Source organism: Pseudorca crassidens, chromosome 16, assembly GCF_039906515.1.
Source record: "Pseudorca crassidens isolate mPseCra1 chromosome 16, mPseCra1.hap1, whole genome shotgun sequence".
Taxonomy (NCBI): domain Eukaryota; kingdom Metazoa; phylum Chordata; class Mammalia; order Artiodactyla; family Delphinidae; genus Pseudorca; species Pseudorca crassidens.
The window spans coordinates 49,165,395-49,188,064 of NC_090311.1; the positions used below are offsets into that span (position 1 = coordinate 49,165,395).

At 39.4% G+C, this 22,670-nt stretch overlaps 1 protein-coding gene across 2 annotated transcripts in view; it reads left to right on the forward strand.

The window, feature by feature from the left end:
* The window catches only part of GRID1 (glutamate ionotropic receptor delta type subunit 1), a 666,917-nt gene that overhangs the window by 413,229 nt on the left and 231,018 nt on the right, over positions 1-22,670 (forward strand). The gene's annotated exons all lie outside the window — the stretch shown is intronic.

Below are 22,670 nucleotides of genomic sequence, written 5' to 3' on the forward strand. Positions count from 1 at the left end.
CTATTTTGCTATGGCTGTTTCCCTCCAGATAATTATTTTGAGATTCACCCATATTGCAATATACAACAATAGTTCTTCTTATTGATGAGGCATGTTCAGTTGTATGACTACACCACAATTTGAACATACATTTACCCCTTGATGGGCATTTGGGTTGTTCGAGAGTTTTGGTGATTACAAATAAGGCTGCTATGAACCTTCATATACAAGTCTTTGTATGGACAAAGGCTTTCATTTTTCTTGGGTACACATTTACAAGTGGAATTGCAATGTTGCATGGCAGATGTATGTTGAATTCTTTAAGAAACTTCCAGGTTATATGGGAATTCCAGTTGTTCCACATCTTCTTCAGTACCTGGTTTGATCAGGGTTTTTGATATTAGCCACTGTAGTGGTGTGTAATGGCACCTCATTATGGTTGTAGTTTTCATTTCTCTAATGACTAACGCTACTGAGCATCTTTTCAGGTGTTTCTTTGCCATCTATATCTATAGCTTCCTTGGGGGGGAAGCTGAAATTATTGATTTGAGAACTTTATTTTTCTTTACTGCTTTAAACTTCCTTTAAGTGATTTAATGGCATCTCCCAAATTTTGATATGCTGTATTTTCATTGTTATTCAGTTCAAAATACTTTCTATATTACCTTTTGATTTCTTCTTTGACCCATGGGTTGTTTAGATGTGTGTTATAGTAGTCTCTAAATATTTGAAGATTTTTCAGGGATCTTTCTCTTATTGATTTTGAATTTAGCTCCATTGTGGTCAGGGACCATAGATGAATTACCTGAATTCTTGAATATTACTTGAATCCTCTTAAATTTATTGAGACTTATTTGATAGTCCAATATATTGTCTTTGCTGATAAATTCTTTTTGTGCACTTGCAAAGGATGTGTAATCTGTTGTTGTGAGGAAGGTTCTATAAATGTCAATTGGGTCAGTTTTGTTGATAGTGCTGTTTATGTGTTCTGTATTGTTGATTGTATTCTGTCTATTTGTTCTATCAATTATTAAGAGTGGGATATCAAAATATTCAACTTTACTTTGGAGTTTGCCTACTTCTCCTTGCAGCTTTATCAGTTGTTGCTTAATATATTTTGAAGCTTTGTTACAAGAGGCATGAATGTTTAAGATTTTTATGTCCTGTTGATTAATTGATCTGTTAGCATTACGGAATGACCTTTGTCCCTCTGCTCTGAAATGTCCTCTGCTCTGAAATATACTTTATCTGATATTACTGAAGCTATTGGAGATATATTTTGACTAGTGTTAGCCTAATATAGTTTTTTCCATTCTTTTCCTTTTAACTTATTTGTTTCTTTAAAGTATGTTTCTTGAAGGCCATTCCTACTTGGATCTTGCTATTTTATTCATTAGGACACTGCGGGGTTTTTTTTTTAACATCTTTATTGGAGTATAATTGCTTTACAATGGTGTGTTAGTTTCTGCTTTATAACATAGTGAATCAGTTATACATATACATATGTCCCCATATCACTTGACACTACATTTTAATTAAAGTGCTTCGATAATTTAATATGAGTATTGATATGGTTAGGAGAGGGTGGAGTCCTGGAAGCCAAATTAAGAAATTATTTCAAAGAGGAGGGAGAGCTCATTGGTGTCAGATGCTGCTGCCTTGAGGATGTGGTGACCTTGGGGGTGAATGTTGGGAAAGGGTTAGAGGACAAGTTGCCAGGTACTTCAACTTATATCATTCCATTTTACAGATAAGGAAAGAGAGGGTCAGAGAAATGGATTGACTTTTCAATATCACTTAGTAAGTGGCAGAATCAGGATTTGAATTTAGGTGTGAGTGACTCAAAATTTAAGAAATATATTCCCTGGACTTCCCTGGTGGCACATTGGTTAAGAATCCGCCTGCCCGGGGGGTGGCTGTGGCTCACCTTGGGGACAAGGACACTGGCAGCAGAAGTTCTGGGAAGTACTCCTTGGCGTGAGCCCTCCCAGAGACTGCCATTAGCCCCACCAAAGAGCCCAGGTAGGCTCCAGTGTTGGGTTGCCTCAGGCCAAACAACCAACAGGGAGGGAACCCAGCCCCTCCCATCAGCAGTCAAGCAGATTAAAGTTTTATTAAGTTCTGCCCACCAGATCAACAGCCAGCTCTACCCACCACCAGTCCCTCCCATCAGAAAACTTACACAAGCCTCTTAGATAGCCTCATCCACCAGAAGGCAGACAGCAGAAGCAAGAAGAACTGCAATCCTGCAGCCTGTGAAACAAAAACCACATTCACAGAAAGATAGAAAAGATGAAAACGCAGAGGACTATGTACCAGATGAAGGAACAAGATAAAACCCCAGAAAAACAACTAAATGAAGTGGAGATAGGAAACGTTCCAGAAAAAGAATTCAGAATAATGATAGTGGAGATGATCCAGGACCTCAGAAAAAGAATGACGGCAAAGATGAAGAAGATGCAAGAAATGTGTAACAAAGACCTAGAAGAATTAAAGAACAAATAAACAGAGATGAACAATACAGTAACTGAAATGAAAAGTACACTAGAAAGAATCAATAGCAGAATAACTGAGGAAGAAGAATGGATAAGTGACCTGGAAGACAGAATTGTGGAATTCACTGCCATGGAACGGAATAAAGAAAAAAGAATGAAAAGAAATGACGACAGCCTAAGAGACATCTGGGACAACATTAAACGCAACAACGTTCGCATTATAGGGGTCCCAGAAGGAGAAGAGAGAGAGAAAGGACCCAAGAAAATATTTGAAGAGATTATAGTCGAAAACTTCCCTAACATGGGAAAGGAAATGGCCACCCAAGTCCAGGAAGCACCACGAGTCCCATACAGGATAAATCCAAGGAGAAACACGCCGAGACACATAATAATCAAATTGGCAAAAATTAAAGACAAAAATTATTGAAAGCAGCAAGGGAAAAACGACAAATAACATACAAGGGAAGTCCCATAAGGTTAACAGCTGATTTCTCAGCAGAAACTATACAACCAAGAGGGAGTGCCTTGATATACTTAAAGTGATGAAAGGGAAGAACCTACAACCAAGATTACTCTATCCGGCAGGGATCTCATTCAGATTCAATGGAGAAATCAAAAGCTTTACAAACAAGCAAAAGCTAAGAGAATTCAACACCACCAAACCAGCTCTACAACAAATGCTAAAGGAACTTCTCTAAGTGGGAAACACAAGAGAAGAAAAGGACTTACATAAACAAACCCAGAACAATTAAGAAAATGGTCATAGGAACGTACATATCAATAATTACCTTAAATGTGAATGGATTAAATGCTCCAACCAAAAGACACAGGCTTGCTGAATGGAAACAAAAACAAGACCCATATATATGCTGTCTAAAGGGACCCACTTCAGACCTAGGGACACATACAGAGGGAAAGTGAGGGGATGGAAAAAGATATTCCATGCAAATGGAAATCAAAAGGAAGCTGGAGTAGCAATACTTATATCAGATAAAATAGACTTTAAAATAAAGAATGTTACAAGAGACAAGGAAGGATACTACATAATAATCAAGGGATCAATCCAAGAAGAAGATATAACAATTATAAATATATATGCACCCAACATAGGAACACCACAATACATAAGGCAACTGCCAGCAGCTATAAAAGAGGAAATCAACAGTAACACAATAATAGTGGGGGACTTTAACACCTCACTTACACTAATGGACAGATCATCCAAACAGAAAATTAACAAGGAAGCACAAGCTTTAAATGACACAATAGACCAGATAGCTTTAATTGATATTTATAGGACATTCCATCCAAAAACAGCAGATTACACTTTCTTCTCAAGTGTGCACGGAACATTCTCCAGGATAGATCATATCTTGGGTCACAAATCAAGCCTCAGTAAATTTAAGAAAATTGAAATCATATCAAGCTTCTTTTCTGACCACAACGCTATGAGATTAGAAATGAATTACAGGGAAAAAAACGTAAAGAACACAAACACATGGAGGCTATACAATACGTTACTAACTAACCAAGAGATCACTGAAGAAATCAAAGAGGAAATAAAAAAATACCTAGAGATAAATGACAATGAAAACACGACAATCCAAAACCTATGGGATGCAGCAAAAGCATTTCTAAGAAGGAAGTTTATAGCTATACAAGCCTACCTCAAAAAACAAAAAAAATCTCAAGTAAACAATCCAACCTTACACCTAAAGGAACTAGAGAAAGAAGAACAAGCAAAACCCAAAGTTAGCAGAAGGAAAGAAATCATAAATATCAGAGCAGAAATAAATGAAATACAAACAAATCAATAGCAAAGATCAATAAAACTAAAAGCTGATTTTTTGAGAAGATAAACAAAATTGATAAACCTTTAGCTAGACTCATCAAGAAAAAGAGGGAGAAGACTCAAATCAATAAAATTAGAAACAAAAAAGCAGAAGTTACAACAGACATCTCAGAAATACAAAGCATCCTAAGAGACTACTACAAGCAACTCTATGCCAATAAAATGGACAACCTGGAAGAAATGGACAAATTCTTAGAAAGGTATACCTTCCAAGACTGAACCCAGAAGAAACAGAAAATATGAACAGACCAATCACAAGTAATGAATTGAAACTGTGATAAACAATCTTCCAACAAACAAAAGTCCAGGACCAGATTGCTTCACAGGTGAATTCTATCAAACATTTAGAGAAGAGCTAATACCCATCCATCTCAAACTCTTCTAAAAAATTGCAGAGGAAGGAACACTCCCAAACACATTCTACGAGGCCACCATCACCTTGATACCAAAGCCAGACAAAGATACCACAAAAAAAGAAAATTACAGGCCAATATCACTGATGAGTATAGATGCAAGAATCCTCAATAAAATACTAGCAAACAGAATCCAAAAACACATTAAAAGGATCACACACCATGATCAAATGGGATATATCCCTGGAATGCAAGGATTCTTCAATATATGCAAATCAATCAATGTGATACACCATATTAACAAATTGAAGAATAAAAACCATATATGATCACCCCAATAGTTGCATAAAAAGCTTTTGACAAATTCAACACCCATTTATGATAAAAACTCTCCAGAAAGTGGGCATAGAGGGAAACTACCTCAATATAATAAAGGCCATATACGACAAACCTACAGCAAACATCATTCTCAATGGTGAAAAACTGAAAACATTTCCTCTAAGATCAGGAACAACACAAGGATGTCCACTCTCACCACTGTTATTCAACATAGTTTTGGAGGTCGTAGCCATGGCAATCAGAGAAGAAAAAGAAATAAAAGGAATACAAATTGGAAAAGAGGAAGTAAAGCTGTCACTGCAGTGTTTGCAGATGACATGATACTATACATAGAGAATCCTAAAGATGCCACCACAAAACTACTGGAGCTAATCAATGAATTTGGTAAAGTTGCAGGATACAAAATTAATGCACAGAAATCTCTTGCATTCCTATACACTAATGATGAAAAATCTGAAAGAGAAACTAAGGAAACACTCCCATTTACCATTGCAACAAAAAGAATAAAATACCTAGGAATAAACCTACCTAGGAAGACAAAAGACCTGTATGCAGAAAACTATAAGACACTGATGAAAGAAATTAACGATGATACCAACAAATGGAGAGATATACCATGTTCTTGGATTGGAAGAAGCAATGCTGTCAAAATGACTATACTACCCAAAGCAATCTACCAATTCAATGCAATTCCTATCAAATTACCAATGGCATTTTTTACAGAATTAGAACAAAAAAATCTTAAAATTTTTATGGAGACACAAAAGACCCTGAATAGCCAAAGCAATCTTGAGGGAAAATAATGGACCTGGCGGAATCAGACTCCCTGACTTAAGACTATACTATAAAGCTACAGTAATCAAGACAATATGGTATTGGCACAAAAACAGAAATATAGATCAATGGAATAAGATAGAAATCCCAGAGATAAACCCATATGGCTATGGTCTACTAATCTATGACAAAGGAGCCAAGGATATACAATGGAGAAAACAGTCTCTTTAATAAATGGTGCTGGGAAAACTGGACAGCTACATTTAAAAGAATGAAATTAGGACACTCCCTAACACCATACACAAAAATAAACTCAAAATGGATTAGAGACCTAAATGTAAGACTGGACACTTTAAAACTCTTAGAGGAAAACATAGGAAGAACAGTCTTTGACATAAATCACAGCAAGATCTTTTTTGATCCACCTCCTAGAGTAATGGAAATAAAAACAAAAATAAACAAATGGGACCTACTGAAACTTCAAAGCTTTTGCACAGCAAAGGAAACCATAAACAAGACGAAAAGACAACCCTCAGAATGGGAGAAAATATTTGAAAACGAATCAATGGACAAAGGATTAGTCTCCAAAATATATAAACAGCTCATGCAGCTCAATATTAAAAAAACAACTCAATCCAAAATTGGGCAGAAGACCTAAATAGACATTTCTCCAAAGAAGAGATACAGATGGCCAAGAAGCATGTGAAAAGCTGCTCAACATCACTAATTATTAGAGAAATGCAAATCAAAACTACAATGAGGTATCACCTCACACCAGTTAGAATGGGCATCATCAGAAAATCTACAAACAATAAATGCTGGAGAGGGTGTGGTGAAAAGGGAACTCTCTTGCACTGTTGGTGGGGATGTAACTTGATACAGCCATTATGGAGAACAGTATGGATCTTCCTTAAAAAACTAAAAATAGAATTACCATATGACCCAGCAATCCCACTGCTGGGCATGCACCCTGAGAAAACCATAATTCAAAAAGACACATGCACCGCAATGTTCATTGCAGCACTGTTTACACTAGCCAGGTCATGGAAGCAACCTAAATTCCCATCGACAGTCGAATGGATAAAGAAGAGGTGGTACATATATACAATAGAATATTACTCAGCCATAAAAAGGAATGAAATTGGGTCATTTGTTGGGCCGTGGATGGATCTAGAGACTGTCATACAGAGTGATGTAAGTCAGAAAGAGAAAAGCAAATATCGTATATTAATGAGTGTATGTGGAACCTAGAAAAATGGTACAAATGAACTGGTTTGCAGGGCAGAAGTTGAGACACAGATGTAGAGAACAAATGTATGGACATCAAGTGGGGAAAGCTGCAGGGGTTGGGGATGGTGGTGTGATGAACTGGGCGATTGGGACTGAGATGTATACACTGATGTGTGTAAACCTGATGACTGATAATAACCTGCTGTATAAAAAGTAAATAAAATAAAATTCAAAAATTAAAACAAAAACCAAATAAATAAAAAAAAAAGAATCTGCCTGCCAATGCAGGGGACACAGGTTCAAGCCCTGCTCTGGGAAGATACCACATGCCACAGAGCAACTAAGCCCATGTGCCACAACTACTGAGCCTGCGCTCCAGAGCCTGCGAGCCACAACTAGTGAAGCCCACGTGCCTAGAGCCCGTGCTCTGCAACAGGAGAAGCCACTGCAACAAAGAGTAGCTCCCCCTCACTGCAACTAGAGAAAGCCCGTGAGCAGCAATGAAGACCCAAAGCAGCCAAAAATAAAAACATAAATAAATAGGTAAATAAATTTATATAAAGAAAAGAAATATGTTCCCTATGCCACCACTGCCCCTTTCTCACCTTTCCTCTTCACACTCAGCACTAATTAAATGCTAAATACATGACTGAATTCCAGCAATATTTGTCTTTTTAAAAATAATCTGGAAGTAGCAATATAATCTTGTGTGGAAAGTCTTATTATAAAATTTTTATTATTTATTATTAAATTTTTCCCTTTATGTTATTTTCCATATCAGCACCTTATTTTTATTTTTTAAATTTTATTTATTTATTTATTTTTTGCAGTACGCGGGCCTCTCACTGTTGTGGCCTCTCCCGTTGCAGAGCACAGGCTCCAGACGTGCAGGCTCAGCGGTCATGGTTCACGGGCCCAGCCGCTCCGTGGCATGTGGGATCTTCCCGGACTGGGCACGAACCCATGTCCCCTGCATCGGCAGGCGGACTCTCAACCACTGTGCCACCAGGGAAGCCCAGCACCTTATTTTTAAAATGTCCTATGGGACTTCCCTGGTGGTGCAGTGGTTAAGAATCCGCCTGCCAATGCAAGGGACGCGGGTTCGAGCCCTGGTCCGGGAAGATCCCACATGCCGCGGAGCACCTGAGCCGGGGCACCACAACTACTGAGCCTGCACCGTAGAGCCCACGAGCCACAACTACTGAGCCCACATGCCATGGCTACTGAAACCCACGTGCCTAGAACCCCTGCTCCGCAACAAGAGAAGCCACTGCAGTGGGAAGCCCACGCACCACAACCAAGAGTAGCCCCCTCTCTCCGCAACTAGAGAAAGCCCGCGCACGGCAACGAAGACCCAGTGCAGCCCAAAATTTTTTTTTTAATTAAAATAAATTTAAAAAATAAAATAAATTTTCCTATGGAAAAGATGGAAGAATCCTGGAAAAGCCCACACAAATAAGTTAATGCATGTCACATGAGTAGTGTCTGAAAGGAACAAACCATGTTTACTAGAAATGTACTTCCGTTTGTTAATCAGAATATATCTATTTTCCTTTCTCAGCCCAAAAGGAATCTATGAGAGTTAACACTTATGGTTACAGATGAAGAAATTTTTGTTGTGTAATATCATTCTTCAGCTCTTTTCAGAGCCCCATGTGGGGGTACTTGGGGCTACACAGATAGTGCCTTTGGAGAGCAGTATTGAGAAAGCAGCAAGGTACCATTGTGTTTTAGATCAACCTTTGGGAACACACCATGGATAGGATTTGACTCTGGGCAAATTGTTTTACTTCCTTCCTTGAACTTTATTCTCCTCATGTACTCAGTAGAGTTTGTGATAAACACCTCATGGGAAATTTATGAAGACTAAATGAGATAACTCACCAGAAGTGACCCTTCACAGGGTCTGGCATAGAGCAGGAACTCTTAAAAGATAGATCTTCTTATTAACATTCAGCTAATGTTCTGTGGGCAAGTTTGTTTTGGGAACTTAATCAAGGAAGCATCCAGATTTAAGGACTTGATAACAGGTCAATGCATGTCATTATGAGGAGTGCAGGGAGTTGGGGACATAGCTTGGTTCATCGCCTGGATGAGCTTGAATTGCAGCATTTATAACTGTGTTTTAGCTTGCTGGGACCCTAGTTCTCTCTATCTCTGTCTTTCAAACTCCTAGGCATCCTTTAAGACTCAGATCAAATTACCCTCTCCCTACTTTGCAATACCTATTGATTTCTTCCGTAGACTTTCCTTCGTCCAATACCCCAGAGAACTCAGGCTGTGATTCTTCAGTGGTCCTTAACTTCTTCCTCTGTGTCCTATTTCTTTTCCTGGATCTGTAACTCTTGACCATCTATCATTCATTTAGCATCCATGTACCAAACACCCATGAGGCACTGTGGGTGCTTACGAGAATTAGAGAGATATGCTCCTCACCTTCAGAGAGCTTATATTATCATGGGTAGGAAGTGTGTGCCTGGATTACTAAACTACAGCTATGCAATGATTCTAGGAGCCACTCCAGATCCTCTGTAATTTGCAAGCAAGTTAACTCCCTGCAGACAGAACAGCTCAGCCAGACCCCATTGCTGTGGAATCAGACTCCATGTTTTAGACGTGAGTCAATTGTTTCCAACAAGTATATTGTTATTTTGCAGAGTTTTGACAGAAGAATGCTTGGGAAAGGGAGTGCTGACACTTAGGGAGTTATAAAAATAGCTTTAATTACCACTTGCATTAAATATATCTGAAAACTAAAGGTTAGCGTTTCTACCTTTCTGCATTCCTATCCATCTGTCTTCCCACAAATGGATTCTGGTGGATTCGGATGAACTCGTTGCTTGTGCCAGAAAGACCCTATTATCTGTGCCTTCCACCCTGTTATTACACCTCCTTTGCCAGGCTGGGTAATCATCAGGCACCACACAGAGAGGTGAGAAGCAAGCGTGTGTGTACGTACACACACACACACACACACACACACACACACACACACACACACACGCACACGCAAAGACAGGGCTGCTGCTTTCATGTGCAGCTCCTGTAGGAGCTCCCAGGGAGAGTCCTTTCAAAACTGGAACATGAAAGCAGAAATGGAGGCAGGAGAAAATTCAAGCCACCAGAGCTTCTTGTGAGGTGTCTTAAATTATGTGTGAGGGCTCATAGAGACAGTAGACTCAGCTTTGGTTCTTTTTACTGCTGTCTCAAACCAGAGGGTACGTGCACTGAGGCAGCATGTGTCTTAGAGCTGGTTGAAGAATCCAAAGTGAGTATTGTGCAGTTTCAGAAAGGGGAGGGAACCCTTTAATTGTCAGTGATCAGAACTGTGACGTAGTTTCCTACAGCCTTGGAGACTGGCTTGTCAGTTACATGGCAATGAGAGACTGAGGACCAGATGCTGCCTCCATCGTGTCTGGCACTACTCCTGGCCAGGTGTAGAGTTGGCCTCCTGGTCAAGAATTGCTGAGGAGCCCACCTTGTGAGGCCAGGGAGTTCTAAACAACCTCCTCCCTACCCTCAGATCTCTGCTTGTTTGCTGTGGGGCATTGCAAAAACAGTGAGCCAGGTGGTTTGTCCTCAGAAGCAAGGACACTCACATTGTTGAGTACCTACTGTGTGCCAGGCCCTGCCTTGGATGCTTTATAGACAAAACAAATGACATCTGCCCATGAAATCCCATTTAAAGAGATTGCAAGAAATTTGAAGCCATTATAAAAGGATAGCTTCCTCCTTGTCCTCAGGAAGTTGTGTAAAGGTCCCTGGGTTTTACACTGTCAAGGTCAATCAGAGAAAGATCTCCGTGGACACTCAGAGAACTTGGAAGTTCCAGTTCACTTGCTTAGGGATGGTGATTTTTTTTCTGAGCCTGAGACACCCCATGCTTGGGACCGAGCCTTCCTAAATGGCCACCAGCCATTTCTCTCTGATATCTCACCCTGCGACTAATGTGGATCAGGGATGGGTAGACCACAAGCCTTCTGTCACCTCTATATCTACTGGAAGCTTCCTGGCTCAGGCCACTTTGACCACCTCCACTCTGAAGCCACAGAGGGCTTTCCAGCCAGCCATCATTGTCAGTTCACCTGTAGTGAAAGAAAATATCTCGGGAGGAAGAACAGCACAAACTTCCTACAGCATAAGATATTGCTGACCTCTGTGTGGGTATGTGTGGGCAGGTGCATGGCGGAGCCGGGGGGCAGGGATAGAAGGAAAGTGCAGAAAAATTGTTCTAATTCTTTCTGATTCTTCTACAATAGTAAAACAAAATACAAAAAAAAAATCAATAAAATTAGCTTTTTTAACAGCCTTATATATGTAGCTTATTTTGCCAAATTGAGGTTTTCCTGTTTGGTTCAGTGTTATGTTCTACTGTTTTCAATTAATAGTATATCATTAACATTTTATCAGCTCAGTAAATAGCATTTGGGATAATATTTAATAGGCTTGCAGTAGTCTGTCACTTGGAGGAATCATAATTTATGTAAATCTTCACCATTTTTGGAAACGTAGGTTAGTTAATGCTATTGCAAATAATACTGTGATCAACATCATTATACCTAGATCTGCTGATGTCTCTCTGATTTCTTATGATAGTAAAAGTATTGTTTCAGGGTATGGGAGCTCCCAAAGAGCTGAGCTCCTTTTTTCAGAGTGCCTGTCTTATCCCACCCTCATTATGTCTTGTGAATGTGAATATAATCTACATAAACAAATATATATTGTTTTTTCATTTTTACCAATAGTTTGGATAAAAAAAGTTCACACTGCCTTGTTTTAATTTGCATTTCCTTGCTTATTAGTCAAGTCAAACACTTTGAACATTTATTGGTTGATCATGCCTATTTCTAATTTTGTGACTTGGTTGCTTCTGTCCTTTGTGCAAATGTATGTCTTTTGTTATATGACTGGATCTTTACAACAACCCTCTAAGAGATACATTGTTAAGACCAGAGTACAGATAATAAAATCGAGGCTCTGAAAAGGTCTAAGGTATAAAGACAAGCTGGAATTTTGAGCTCATGTTGATCTCATTTCAAAGCCTGTGTTATTTCCACATAGTACTGCTTTTGAACCATCCAGCCGTACCTTAATGGGAGATACATTATTGATTTATGGCTTTTAAGGGTCAAAATTTCTGCACCAAAGCAAGTAAATATTCCAGTTATTCTATTGGATTAGATTATTTAATATCTGCATCAAAACTTGGTTTTGCAACTTAAATAGAATTTTCTATTAACCTTGGTTAGTGAACCGAAAAGTCATGAAACTTTGCCAAATTTTCATCCCATCGAAGGGAATGAGCAGGGTCAAAAGGCCAATGGAAAAACAACATTAAGTAGCTTTTATGATTAAATTGAAAGAATCCTGCTTGTTCAAGGCTCTGGCTCTATTCTGTGGGTGTCTTTGATGACCCCCATGTGAAACCCCTCCAAGAAGACTTTCAGGGAAAGGGTGGGCACCCTCCTTCCTCTTACACAGAGTAGAAGCATATCCAAATTCTCTTTTCCCCTCAAAGAAGTGTTCCTCACTAAATCCTCTTTCCTTCAATTTTAACTCTTCTGGACTTTTTCTAACTTCCTTGCGGGTGAAAATGTTTGGAGTCAAGAAATTGCTTCTCAGTCATTTCCCTTGGCCCATCTGCATATGCACCAGGCACTTCGCTATGGAATTTCATATCGTTAAAGCTTGATGCCTCCAAGGGAAATTCCAGTTTAGCATAATGGGTCAGTTTAACATAAAATGCCATTTCCTCCCCAAATACTGGCTTCAGGAAGAAGGGCTCTATCATCCATTAGATTTCTGTATCCCAGCTCACATGACACAGCCCTGGGAGGGGTGCATACCCCAGGTGAGAAGCAGTCACAGCAACTAGGACCGGAAAGTGTGGTGACAACAGGGCATGAAATTATGGACAGTCATCTACTCCAATGACTTGGAGTAGAAGGTGGCAATATGTGAGGGAGGGTGTGAAGAGATTCTGCTGCATCTCTTGCTACAAGGACTTTGGATTTTACTCTGAGTGAGCTGAGGAGCCATTGGGACATTTTGAGCTGACGAGTCATGTGACCTGAATTACGCTTTAGAAGGCCCACCCTGACTTCTGTGTTGAAAATACACTGGGGGGGTGGGGGGTGGGGGTGAAAAAAAGTTTAAAAATTAAGGCCTTTAATTAGAGATGATGGTGGCTTGGTCTGGCGTGATATGAGCATAGGAGGTGAGACGTGCTCAGATTTTGAAGGTGGGGCTGACAGATATTGCTGACCAAACTGATGTACAAAGAGGGCAAATGACTAGCCCAAGAGCAAGCTCCTGGCAAGCATTTAAAGCCGGGAAAGGGAGATGGATATTTTAGGGTGTGAGTGAGGTGAGTGGTAGTTTATGTAGGGTGCTCTGGCTTTGAACCCAGGCCTTCTAGCTCACTTGCTTATACTCTTATTATTTTGCAAACTTTTTGAAGTATAATTGACATTAAAAATACTGCGTAATTTGATGAGTTACAATTTCGAGTTTTGACATATTTACTTGTAAAACTATCACCACAGTCATGATAATGAACATTTATATTACCCATAAGAGTTTCTTCATGCTCCCCGTAGTACATTTCTCTCTCCACCTGATCTGTTTTGTCACTATAGATTACTTTGCATTTTCCAGAATTTTATATCAATGGATTAATAAAGTACAGATTATTCTTTTTTTCCAGCTTATTTGACGTGGCACAGTGATTCTGAGATGCATTTGTACTGCTGTGTGTATTGATGGTTAATGTTAGTATATGGTGAGAGGTAAGGGTTGAGTTCAATGATTTCATTTTATTTTATTTTTACACATGGATATTTAATTGCTTCTGCACCATTTGTTGGAAATAGTATCCTTTCCCCTTTGAATTCTTTGCTGAAAATCAATTGGCCTTCAGTATTTGGGTCTTCTCCTGGACTCTTTATTCTGTTCCATTGGCCTGTATGTTTACCTTCACACCAGTGCCACCCTGTCTTCATACTGCAGCTTTATAGTTAATCCTGAAATCAAGTGGAATAAGTTCTCCACCTTTTTCTTTTTGAAAAATGTGCTTCCACCCTTTTAGGTCCTCCACATTTTCACAGGGCTGGGACTAGGGTGAGGCAAATGCACAAAATTCAAGGAGGAACTCATTCTCAAGTGTGTGCATATATCTCCAGCCTAGTTCTGGCCTGCATTTCCACACACATTTTATTTGAAAAAAATTGTTATTGGCATATAGTTGATCTCCAATGTTGTGTTAGTTTCAGTTGTACAACAAAATGAATCAGTTATACATATACATATATCCACTCTTTTTTAGTTTATTTTTCCCATATAGGCCATTACAGAGGATTGGGTAGAGTTCCCTGTGCTATACAGTAGGTCCTTATTAGTTATCTGTTTTATGTATAGTAGTGTATATATTTCAATCCCGATCTCCCAATTTATCCCTCCCTCCTCTTTACCTGGTAACCATAAGTTTGTTTTCTACATCTGTAACTTTATTTCTGCTTTGTGGATTAGTTCATTTGTACCCTTTTTTTAGATTCCACATATAAGCGATATCATATATTTGTCTTTCTCTGTCTGACTTACTTTACTTAGTATGACAGTATTACTCAGCCATAGAAAAGAATGAAATAATGCCATTTGCAGCAACATGGATGGACCTAGAGGTTGTCCACATACATTTTAGAATTAACTTGCCAGTTTCTAGAAAAAGACTTATAGAATATTAATTTCAATTTTGTTGAATCTAGAGATACTTTGAGGGACAGTTAAGATCCTCACAATATTAAGTCTTCTGATCCATGAACAAGGTATATTTTTTAAAATTTATTATATCCTTCTGAATTATTTTTAGCAATGTTTTGAAGTGTTAAGTGTACAAAATCTTGTTGTTAAATTCATCCTTACATATCTAATACTTTGATACAGTTGTAGATGATGTTGCTTTTTCAATTTAAATTTGCAATTGTTTGTTGCTATCATGCAGAAAATACAATTGATTTCTGAATACTAACCTTGTATCCCGCAACCTTTCTAAACTCACTTAGTTCTAGTGGCGTTCTTTTGTAGATTTCCTGGGATTTTCTATATAGACAATCATGCCATCTGTGAATAAAGACAGTTTATACTTCTTCCTTTCCAATCTGGGTCTCCTTTATTTCTTTTTCTTGCTCTGTTTTACTGGCTAGAACCTCCAGTACAATACTGAATAGATGTAATAAGAGTGGATATCTTTGTCTTTTTCCTGACCTTAGGGGAAAATATTCAGCTTTTCACCATTAATTATGATGTTAGATGCATGTTGATCATAGATACCCTTGATTAAGTTAAAGAAGTTTTACTTTTATTCCTGAGGGTTTTAAAAATAATTGGAAGTTGGATTTTGTCAAATGCTTTTTGTGCATCTGTTGAAATAATCACATTCTTTTTCTTTTTTGTTTTCTTTTTTAAAATTCTGTGAATACAGAGAACTAAGGAGATTCCTTTTCAAATGTGAAACCAACCTCACAGGACTGGAATAAACCTCACTTGATCTTGATGCTTTGGGGTTTTTTTTGAATTGTTGGATTTAAAGTTAGCTAAAGTACTTTAGCTAAAGTATTAGCTAAGATATTTTAAAGAAGTTTTGTATCTATGTTCACAAGGGAAGTTAGTCTGTAGTTTTCTTGTCTTGTAAATCTTTTGTCTGGTTTTGTTATCAGGGTACCACCAGCCTCCTGGATGGGGTGTGTTTATTTATCTTCAATTTTTTTTGAAAGGGTTTTGTAGAATTGATATCATATCTTCTTTAAACATATTTTAATTCAAAACATACTTTGAATTATTTCTTATATTTTTTTCTGTCCCCCCATTTCTCTCTTCTTCATGGACTTAAATGACATGTATATTAAGTTACTTGAAGTTGTTCCACTGCTCATTATTAGTGCTCTGTTGATTCTTTCCAGTCTTTTTTTTTTTTCTTCCTATGATTCATTTTGGAGGCTTTTTGTTTCCACACTTTCAAGTTCATTTATTTTTCTTCTGCAGTTCTAATTTCCTGTTGATTTCATCTAGAGTACTTTTCATCTCAGACACTGCATTTTTATTTGTAGAAATTCAGTTTGTGTCTTTTATTTTTCTCCCTATCACGCACAAATCTTCCTCTGTCTTCTGGAACATATGGTGTGTATTTATAATATTTACAATTTCTGTTTTAATGTCCCGTTCTACTAATTCTACCATCTGTATTATTTCTGGGCCTGTTTCTATTGACTGATTTTTCTCCTCATTATGGGTTGTATTTTCCTGTTTCTTTTCATGCCTAGTAATTTTTGAGTAGATACCAGACTTTGTAAATTTTACATGGTTTGTTGCTTGAATCCTTTTTATTCCTTTAAATACTTCTTTTCCCCCCTGGGACTCAGTTAAGTTACTTTGGAACATTTTGATTTTTGAAGACATACTTTGAAGCTTTGTTAAGCAGGACAAAACCAGTCCTTAGTCTGTTGCCATTGGACCCATTTTTGAGGATTGTTAAACCCCATCCTTTCAGGTGGTCCTTTCCCTGATAGTTTCCTCATGCACATATGCTAATCGATACTCAGCTCAAGACTCAAAGGGAACTTTCTGCACATTTCTAGAGGACCTTTTCTCTGTAGCTCTCTCTTCTCTGGAATTCCACTTCCTTGGCCTTCTCAAACACCAAACTCTCTCTTCCACTCATGGAGACCATCAGGTTCTGCCTAGGTTTCCCCTTCCTCTGCGGCAACCTGGAAAGTCTGTTGGAGCAATAAACTCAGGATTATTTCATTTATTTCTTTTTTCTTGAGTATCACTGTTCAGCTATGCCTGTTGTCCCACGTTTGAGAACTATTGTTTCATATGTTTTGTTTGTTTTTTAGTTATTTAAGGTGAGAAGTAAGTTCATCCTGTATTAATCCATCAAGGTCAGCATGCTGTATATCTCTAGTCTTCTGAATTTATATTCTCAGATTTTTACACTTGGGTCTACGCAATTGGATCCAGTTTAGATGTAAGGGCTTTGATATGTTAAATACAGGCCTATAAACCTCAGAGCCATCCATTCCAGGGCTCTGTGCCATGCAATTTTATTTTAAAATCATCTTTGGAATTTGTGTTTGGTAATATTTCTGGATTTTAAATTATAAATGCAATTAAAAATTATAATTTTCTGTCAGCTCCTTGGGGTTAAAAAAAAAACACGAGGTGTTAATGTGAAACATAAGGTCTCATTTCCTAGTGGTAGGGATAGTTGTACACAAATAAAAGTAGATTTAAATATTCTTCTGAGGTGAACAAATAGATATTGCAAACAGGATAATTAAAGTGGTTTGTAGCAAGCTAGCAAATGAACGCTGTGAAAGATCAGTCGCTATTATATTTTTTTTCTTTTCTTTTTGAATATCTGCCTGGGGAGTAAGCTGCAAATTGAAGCCTCAACCAGCTTTTAAAAGTTTAACAGCAGAATGAAAGCATTGGCTTTGTGTTATAGAGACAGTTACTTAGGTCAGAGCTTTAAAAGTTAACGTTTTTGAGGTCCTCATTTTGTGTGTGTGGAATTCTGAAGAACTCCTTCCTTCCATCCCTCCGTTTCTGTCTTTTCTCCCCTCCCTCTTTTCTTCTGTCTTCTTCCTCCCTCATTCCTTTCCTTCCTTCCTTCATAAGTATTTGCTAGGCTTGGTGCTCAGTGCTAGGAAGGCAAGCAGAATATGAGAGATCTATGCCCTGTCCTGGAGGAGCAAGTTCTGGTTCCAGCTCCAGCAAAGATGCAGTGATAGACAAACGCCTGCAGTTTCCTCCAGTGCAGGGAACACTGAGAATTCGTAGTGCCCCAGATCTGGATCAGAGTTGTGGGTACACAACAAAGGACCAGGAGGATCTGAATAAATGGAGTTTCTTTATGTGGCTCTTGAGACCCCCTTTCCAGGGTGAATTCTGTGCTGCTCTGCTGGAGGCATAGGATTGCATGAAGGGCCACTTCTCTGCCTGCGACTGAAGAGTCCTGTTACATGGAAAATTTCTACTCAGACTCTGCCCCGAGTTATTGAACTGGGCAGACTTTGATTTGTCCTGCTCTCCAAATGGCAAACCAGACTATTCTTAGCCTGTCCCTAACGGTTATTTTAGTGCTTCTAATGCCCAGGTCCAGACCTACAGAAATATACATTTCAGGTCCAACTTAGAGCATATTTCAGGAATATCACATCTGAAAAAGAGAGGGTAAGATTAGCAAACGCTGAACCACTTCTGGGAATTGTTTTGACTTTCCTTAGATGTTCTAAGTTCACTGGAATTAAGGGAAACTGTATGAGTAGAGGTGGGTGACATGGGGTTGTAAGAATTCAGAACTTACAAGGTTGGAGGAAGCAGGAAGGCTGAAGAAGATGGAGGGAAAAGAGGGGGGGAGGATGAAGAGGGAGAGACAGAGGAGGCAGTGGAAATAGGAGAGGAGAAAGTGAAAATCAGAAACAGAAAGGAAAGGAGAGGAGAGAAAGGGTGGATGACTCTCACCGATAGCCCACTCAAGCTGTCATCCGTAAAAAACCAGCCAATCAGAGGAGCTTTAGGGACTGTCCCCAGTAAATGCTGGGGACATGTGTGTGTCCCCTGGCTCATTGGAGGGCAGATATCCACCTTGTGCTCATGGCTAAATAAAATAGAATAAAATGTGATGAAATAAAAACTCAATTAAATAAAATAGAATAAAAGAGCCACTAAAAATGCAAAGCTCTGGGCAAATTTAACCTTCTCAGGCAAGACGGAAGATTCTCCTGGTAAACAGCAGGCCTGGGGAGGGTTTCCCAGAACTTCACAGAGAGCCTGAGGGGACATCCGTCCAGCCCTCTGGCCGCAGGCAGCTGCAGGTCTTTAGGGAACAAGTTCAGCTGTTCATTGCTGGCTAGTCTTACTGGACCATTCGTGGGAATGGGCTGTGATGGAGGAGGCGGGGTGGGGGAGAGCCCTGCCACCTGTAGCCCTCGGCAACCCGAGTATAAAGGGGCAGGAAGAGTGTGGGCTTGTGATCAGAAAGTGTTTGTGCCATTTATAAAAATAAAAGAAGCCATACAAATGTTCAGTCAGTGGGCCATTTTAAAGAAAACGATGGAGTGGTTGAGTCCAGGGAGTCAAGTATATGCTGGGGTCTCTTGGAGATGAAGAGCAGGAAAGAACTCAAAGCAAATTGGGGTGGTCAGCTATGGGCTCCTTTAGGGGTGAAGAAGAGGCTGCAGTGGGGTGACAGGAAGGGCAGGAAGAGGGCTGCTCTGGCTTGCTTGGAGGCCAGGCTGACGCGGGTCTTCTGTTGGCTTTCTAAGGTTGTAGAAAGAGCTTTAGTTTTTGAGTTAGAAGGATAAGCGGTACTTGCTGCAAAACTTTGTGCTAGAAGTGTTGGATCCCATTGAATTAAAGTCACTGAATTAAGTCAGAAGCCCTGGGAAGTACTGTTATCCCATGTACTGATGACACTCAAAGAAATTAAGCGCCTTGTCCAAGTTACAAAGCCAGGAAGAGGAGAAGCCATGGACGGAACCCAAACCCATCTGATTCCAGGTCCTCCAGCCTCTTCACTTCACTTCTATAATATCTTAGACCAGAGCTTCTCAAACATAACATGCCTATGAATCACCTGGGGCTGGTGTCAAAATGCAGATTCTGGTTAGATAGGTCTGGGAGGCGTCTGAGAGTCTGCATTTCTAACAAGCTGGCAGTGATGCTGATTCTTTTGGTCCACGGGCCACACTTGGAGGAGCAAAGGGGATCCTCTATGGCAATCTTCTATATACTATGTAAAATAGGGAGACTCATGCATGCCCCCATGAGTTCTTAGGGGACGAATAATGAGACATGGTATGTCTCTGATCAAAACAACCTCTCAGAAAGTGCCCTTCTTCTCTGCCTTCTGTCCTGGAAATGGAACCAGCACAAGCTTTGGCAGCTTCTTCCTGCCCTCTCCTCCTCACCAGGATGTCTTTGTCTCCTTGGAGTCTTAGCTCGCCTTGCCTTAAGCGTTCCATAGGGACCCGAATACAGCAGGCATTCTGAAAAGCCTGTTGACTTCGCTGGGAGTAATTCTTTCATCACAGCTTTATTGAATCCTCCTTCTATTTTCTCAACTTCTCTCAAGCCAGCCTTGTCTGTGAAGTTTCTCTACGATCATCAACTTGAAATTACGGACACCATCTTTTCTATGAGGAAAATAAACTTTATTACTTTTCCAGAGATGGAATAATGCTGGTATCACACAGATGTTTGATAGATCTAGGTCTTTCTAAGGAATAAAAGGAAATGACTAATAATGTGATTGCACAGCCCTATGTAAGTTTAGAACTCTAAATAAATATTTTAGTAATAGTTTCCCCTGATATCAGAAGGTTCCGAAATTTTACTGAAGTCTTAAAGATTAGACAGAAACTTATTTGTGTATGAGTTTCGCATCTCGTTTGCCGAAATGTATATTTAGAAAAAGGAGATCCTTATCATTTTGATTGCTATTTCGAAGATTTCTCCTCATTATAAAAATTTATCCTCTTTGCTATTCAGACTCGAAGTGAGACTTCTGTAGTGATTCTCCCTCTGTTTTAAATAAAATATTTTTAAGAAGTTTAAAAGATACAGAGCACGATATAACAAACACCTACATGTCCACCATTCAAATTTTGTATTATTTGAGACCTTAATTTTTAAGAAATTGACCATTTCAGATAGATTTGGAGTCTGTTCTGTACCCACTTACCGATCCCATTAAATTCTGTACCAGACAGGCTGATGTTGACTATAAATTACAGAAAAATCTGAATCTAATTTCCTTAAGTGGACCGAGATTTTATTATCTCACCTTAGAGAAGGCTCAGAGATATGTCATATGGTTACAGGGCAGAGTGACTCAGAGGCTGAGTAGTACCCTCAGGACCCCGGTTTGGTCTGTGGTCCTCAGTGTGCGAGGCCTGCCCTCACATGGAATCTCCCTGTGATTCAAACCTCCAGAGGCAGAAAGTTGCTGTCTCTTCTAGGGCTTTTTAATACTGAGCAAACCTCAGAATCCCTCAAAGAGAACCCCCCTCACATCTCAACAATCAGAAATGGAGTCACGTACCCTCCCGAAAACTGCTGAAAGTCGTAGGAACACGCAGGTTGGCTCAGACCAAGCAGGATGTACCTCTGGTTCTGGACACAGGGGGTCACCCCGACTTGGAATCCCATGGTGGAGGGCAGGGCACCTGTTCACATGAGGGCTGTGCCAGTACAGAAGAAGAGGGGCGAGACGGGCAGGAAGGCAGCAGATCTGTTTGTTGCCCAGTGGCAACCACTCTCCGAGGTCAGTGCGTGTCCTTCACAGTTACGTTTCTGTTGTCCCATTACATACGTTTCTACTGTCTGATCTATCATTCTGTCACTTGCTCTTCATCGTCTTGCTTTCTTTTTCTGTTTTCCTCAGCTCTGTTATCTACAGCTGTACAGGGAATAACGTAGTACTGTAGATTTATTCAGTCTTCTTTATTCCTGCATAGTAGCTCACCGTACAAATTCCATTGCTTCTTGGATTCTATTTTTGTTGTCTTCGTTGTTGATTTTACATCAGAGGCCCGAATGGAAGTGAGGAAGAAACAGCTAAGTCTGACAGATACTGAAACTCCTCTGGCTCCAAATTATTCTGTCAGGGTTGTCATCATCGTTTATATTCTCACAGTTGGCAGCAAGGAAGACTTTAAAAACCCTTACTAGCTTCCATATCAGTTGTTCATCACCTTTTTGGAGTCAAAGGCTTCTTTGGAAACCTATGGGCTTTTCTCCACAGGAAAATGCACACGTACTTGTATACTTTACATTTGGGGGGAAAGGTGGGCCCCCCTGAAGCCAGCCAGAGACACTGGCTGAAGACACATGTTACCTCTGAATGGTGACTATCAGATCCCATTCTGTTCCTTTCTGTGCTCTTTAAGAAGGACAGTTTTGGTTTTGATCAGTGAATTAAGTATGTCCTGTCTGGGAGGTTGTGAGGATTGGATTTTCTTTAGAATTTTTCTAATTTTTCTTCAGTTTTAACTCATTGTAAGTGGAAATTTGTAGAGGTTTCCTAATAATTTAATTGAGCTAAGATAAAGATCACCTAAGCTTCAGCGTGTATTCTCAGTACAAATTTAGAGACAGTAAATATTTTTATTATTCAGTGCATGATGCAAGTCTCACATTTTATTGTTTTCATAGAAATCTTTCTGTAGGTGTGCTACAAGACACAAAAGGGTCTTTTTCCCCCCGATGGCTGGCAAGAAGGCTGTAATGTTACTGGGAACGTCATCCCTGTTTTCTTCTCTACTTGTTTTAGTTGTTACAATATTTTTGTCACCAAACTGCATATAATTCTTCCATTGAAAAAGAAGCTAGTTCCAGCAGTAGTTTGCTATCTCTTTGTTTTAATTCCACAATCAATATGTGCTCCACTTCCTACATTCTACCATCTTTAAAGGTGATCCATTTGGAACCACTTTAGTCCAAGACAGCATCATCTCTCACAAAGATAATCTCTTGAGTGAGCAGTATTGAGAGAGGATTTATAGTGGAGCCTCCTAGATTGCAGGAGAGGAAGGTAACAGAAATTCAGGGGGGATATTTCTGGAGCAACAGAAAATAAATAAGGTG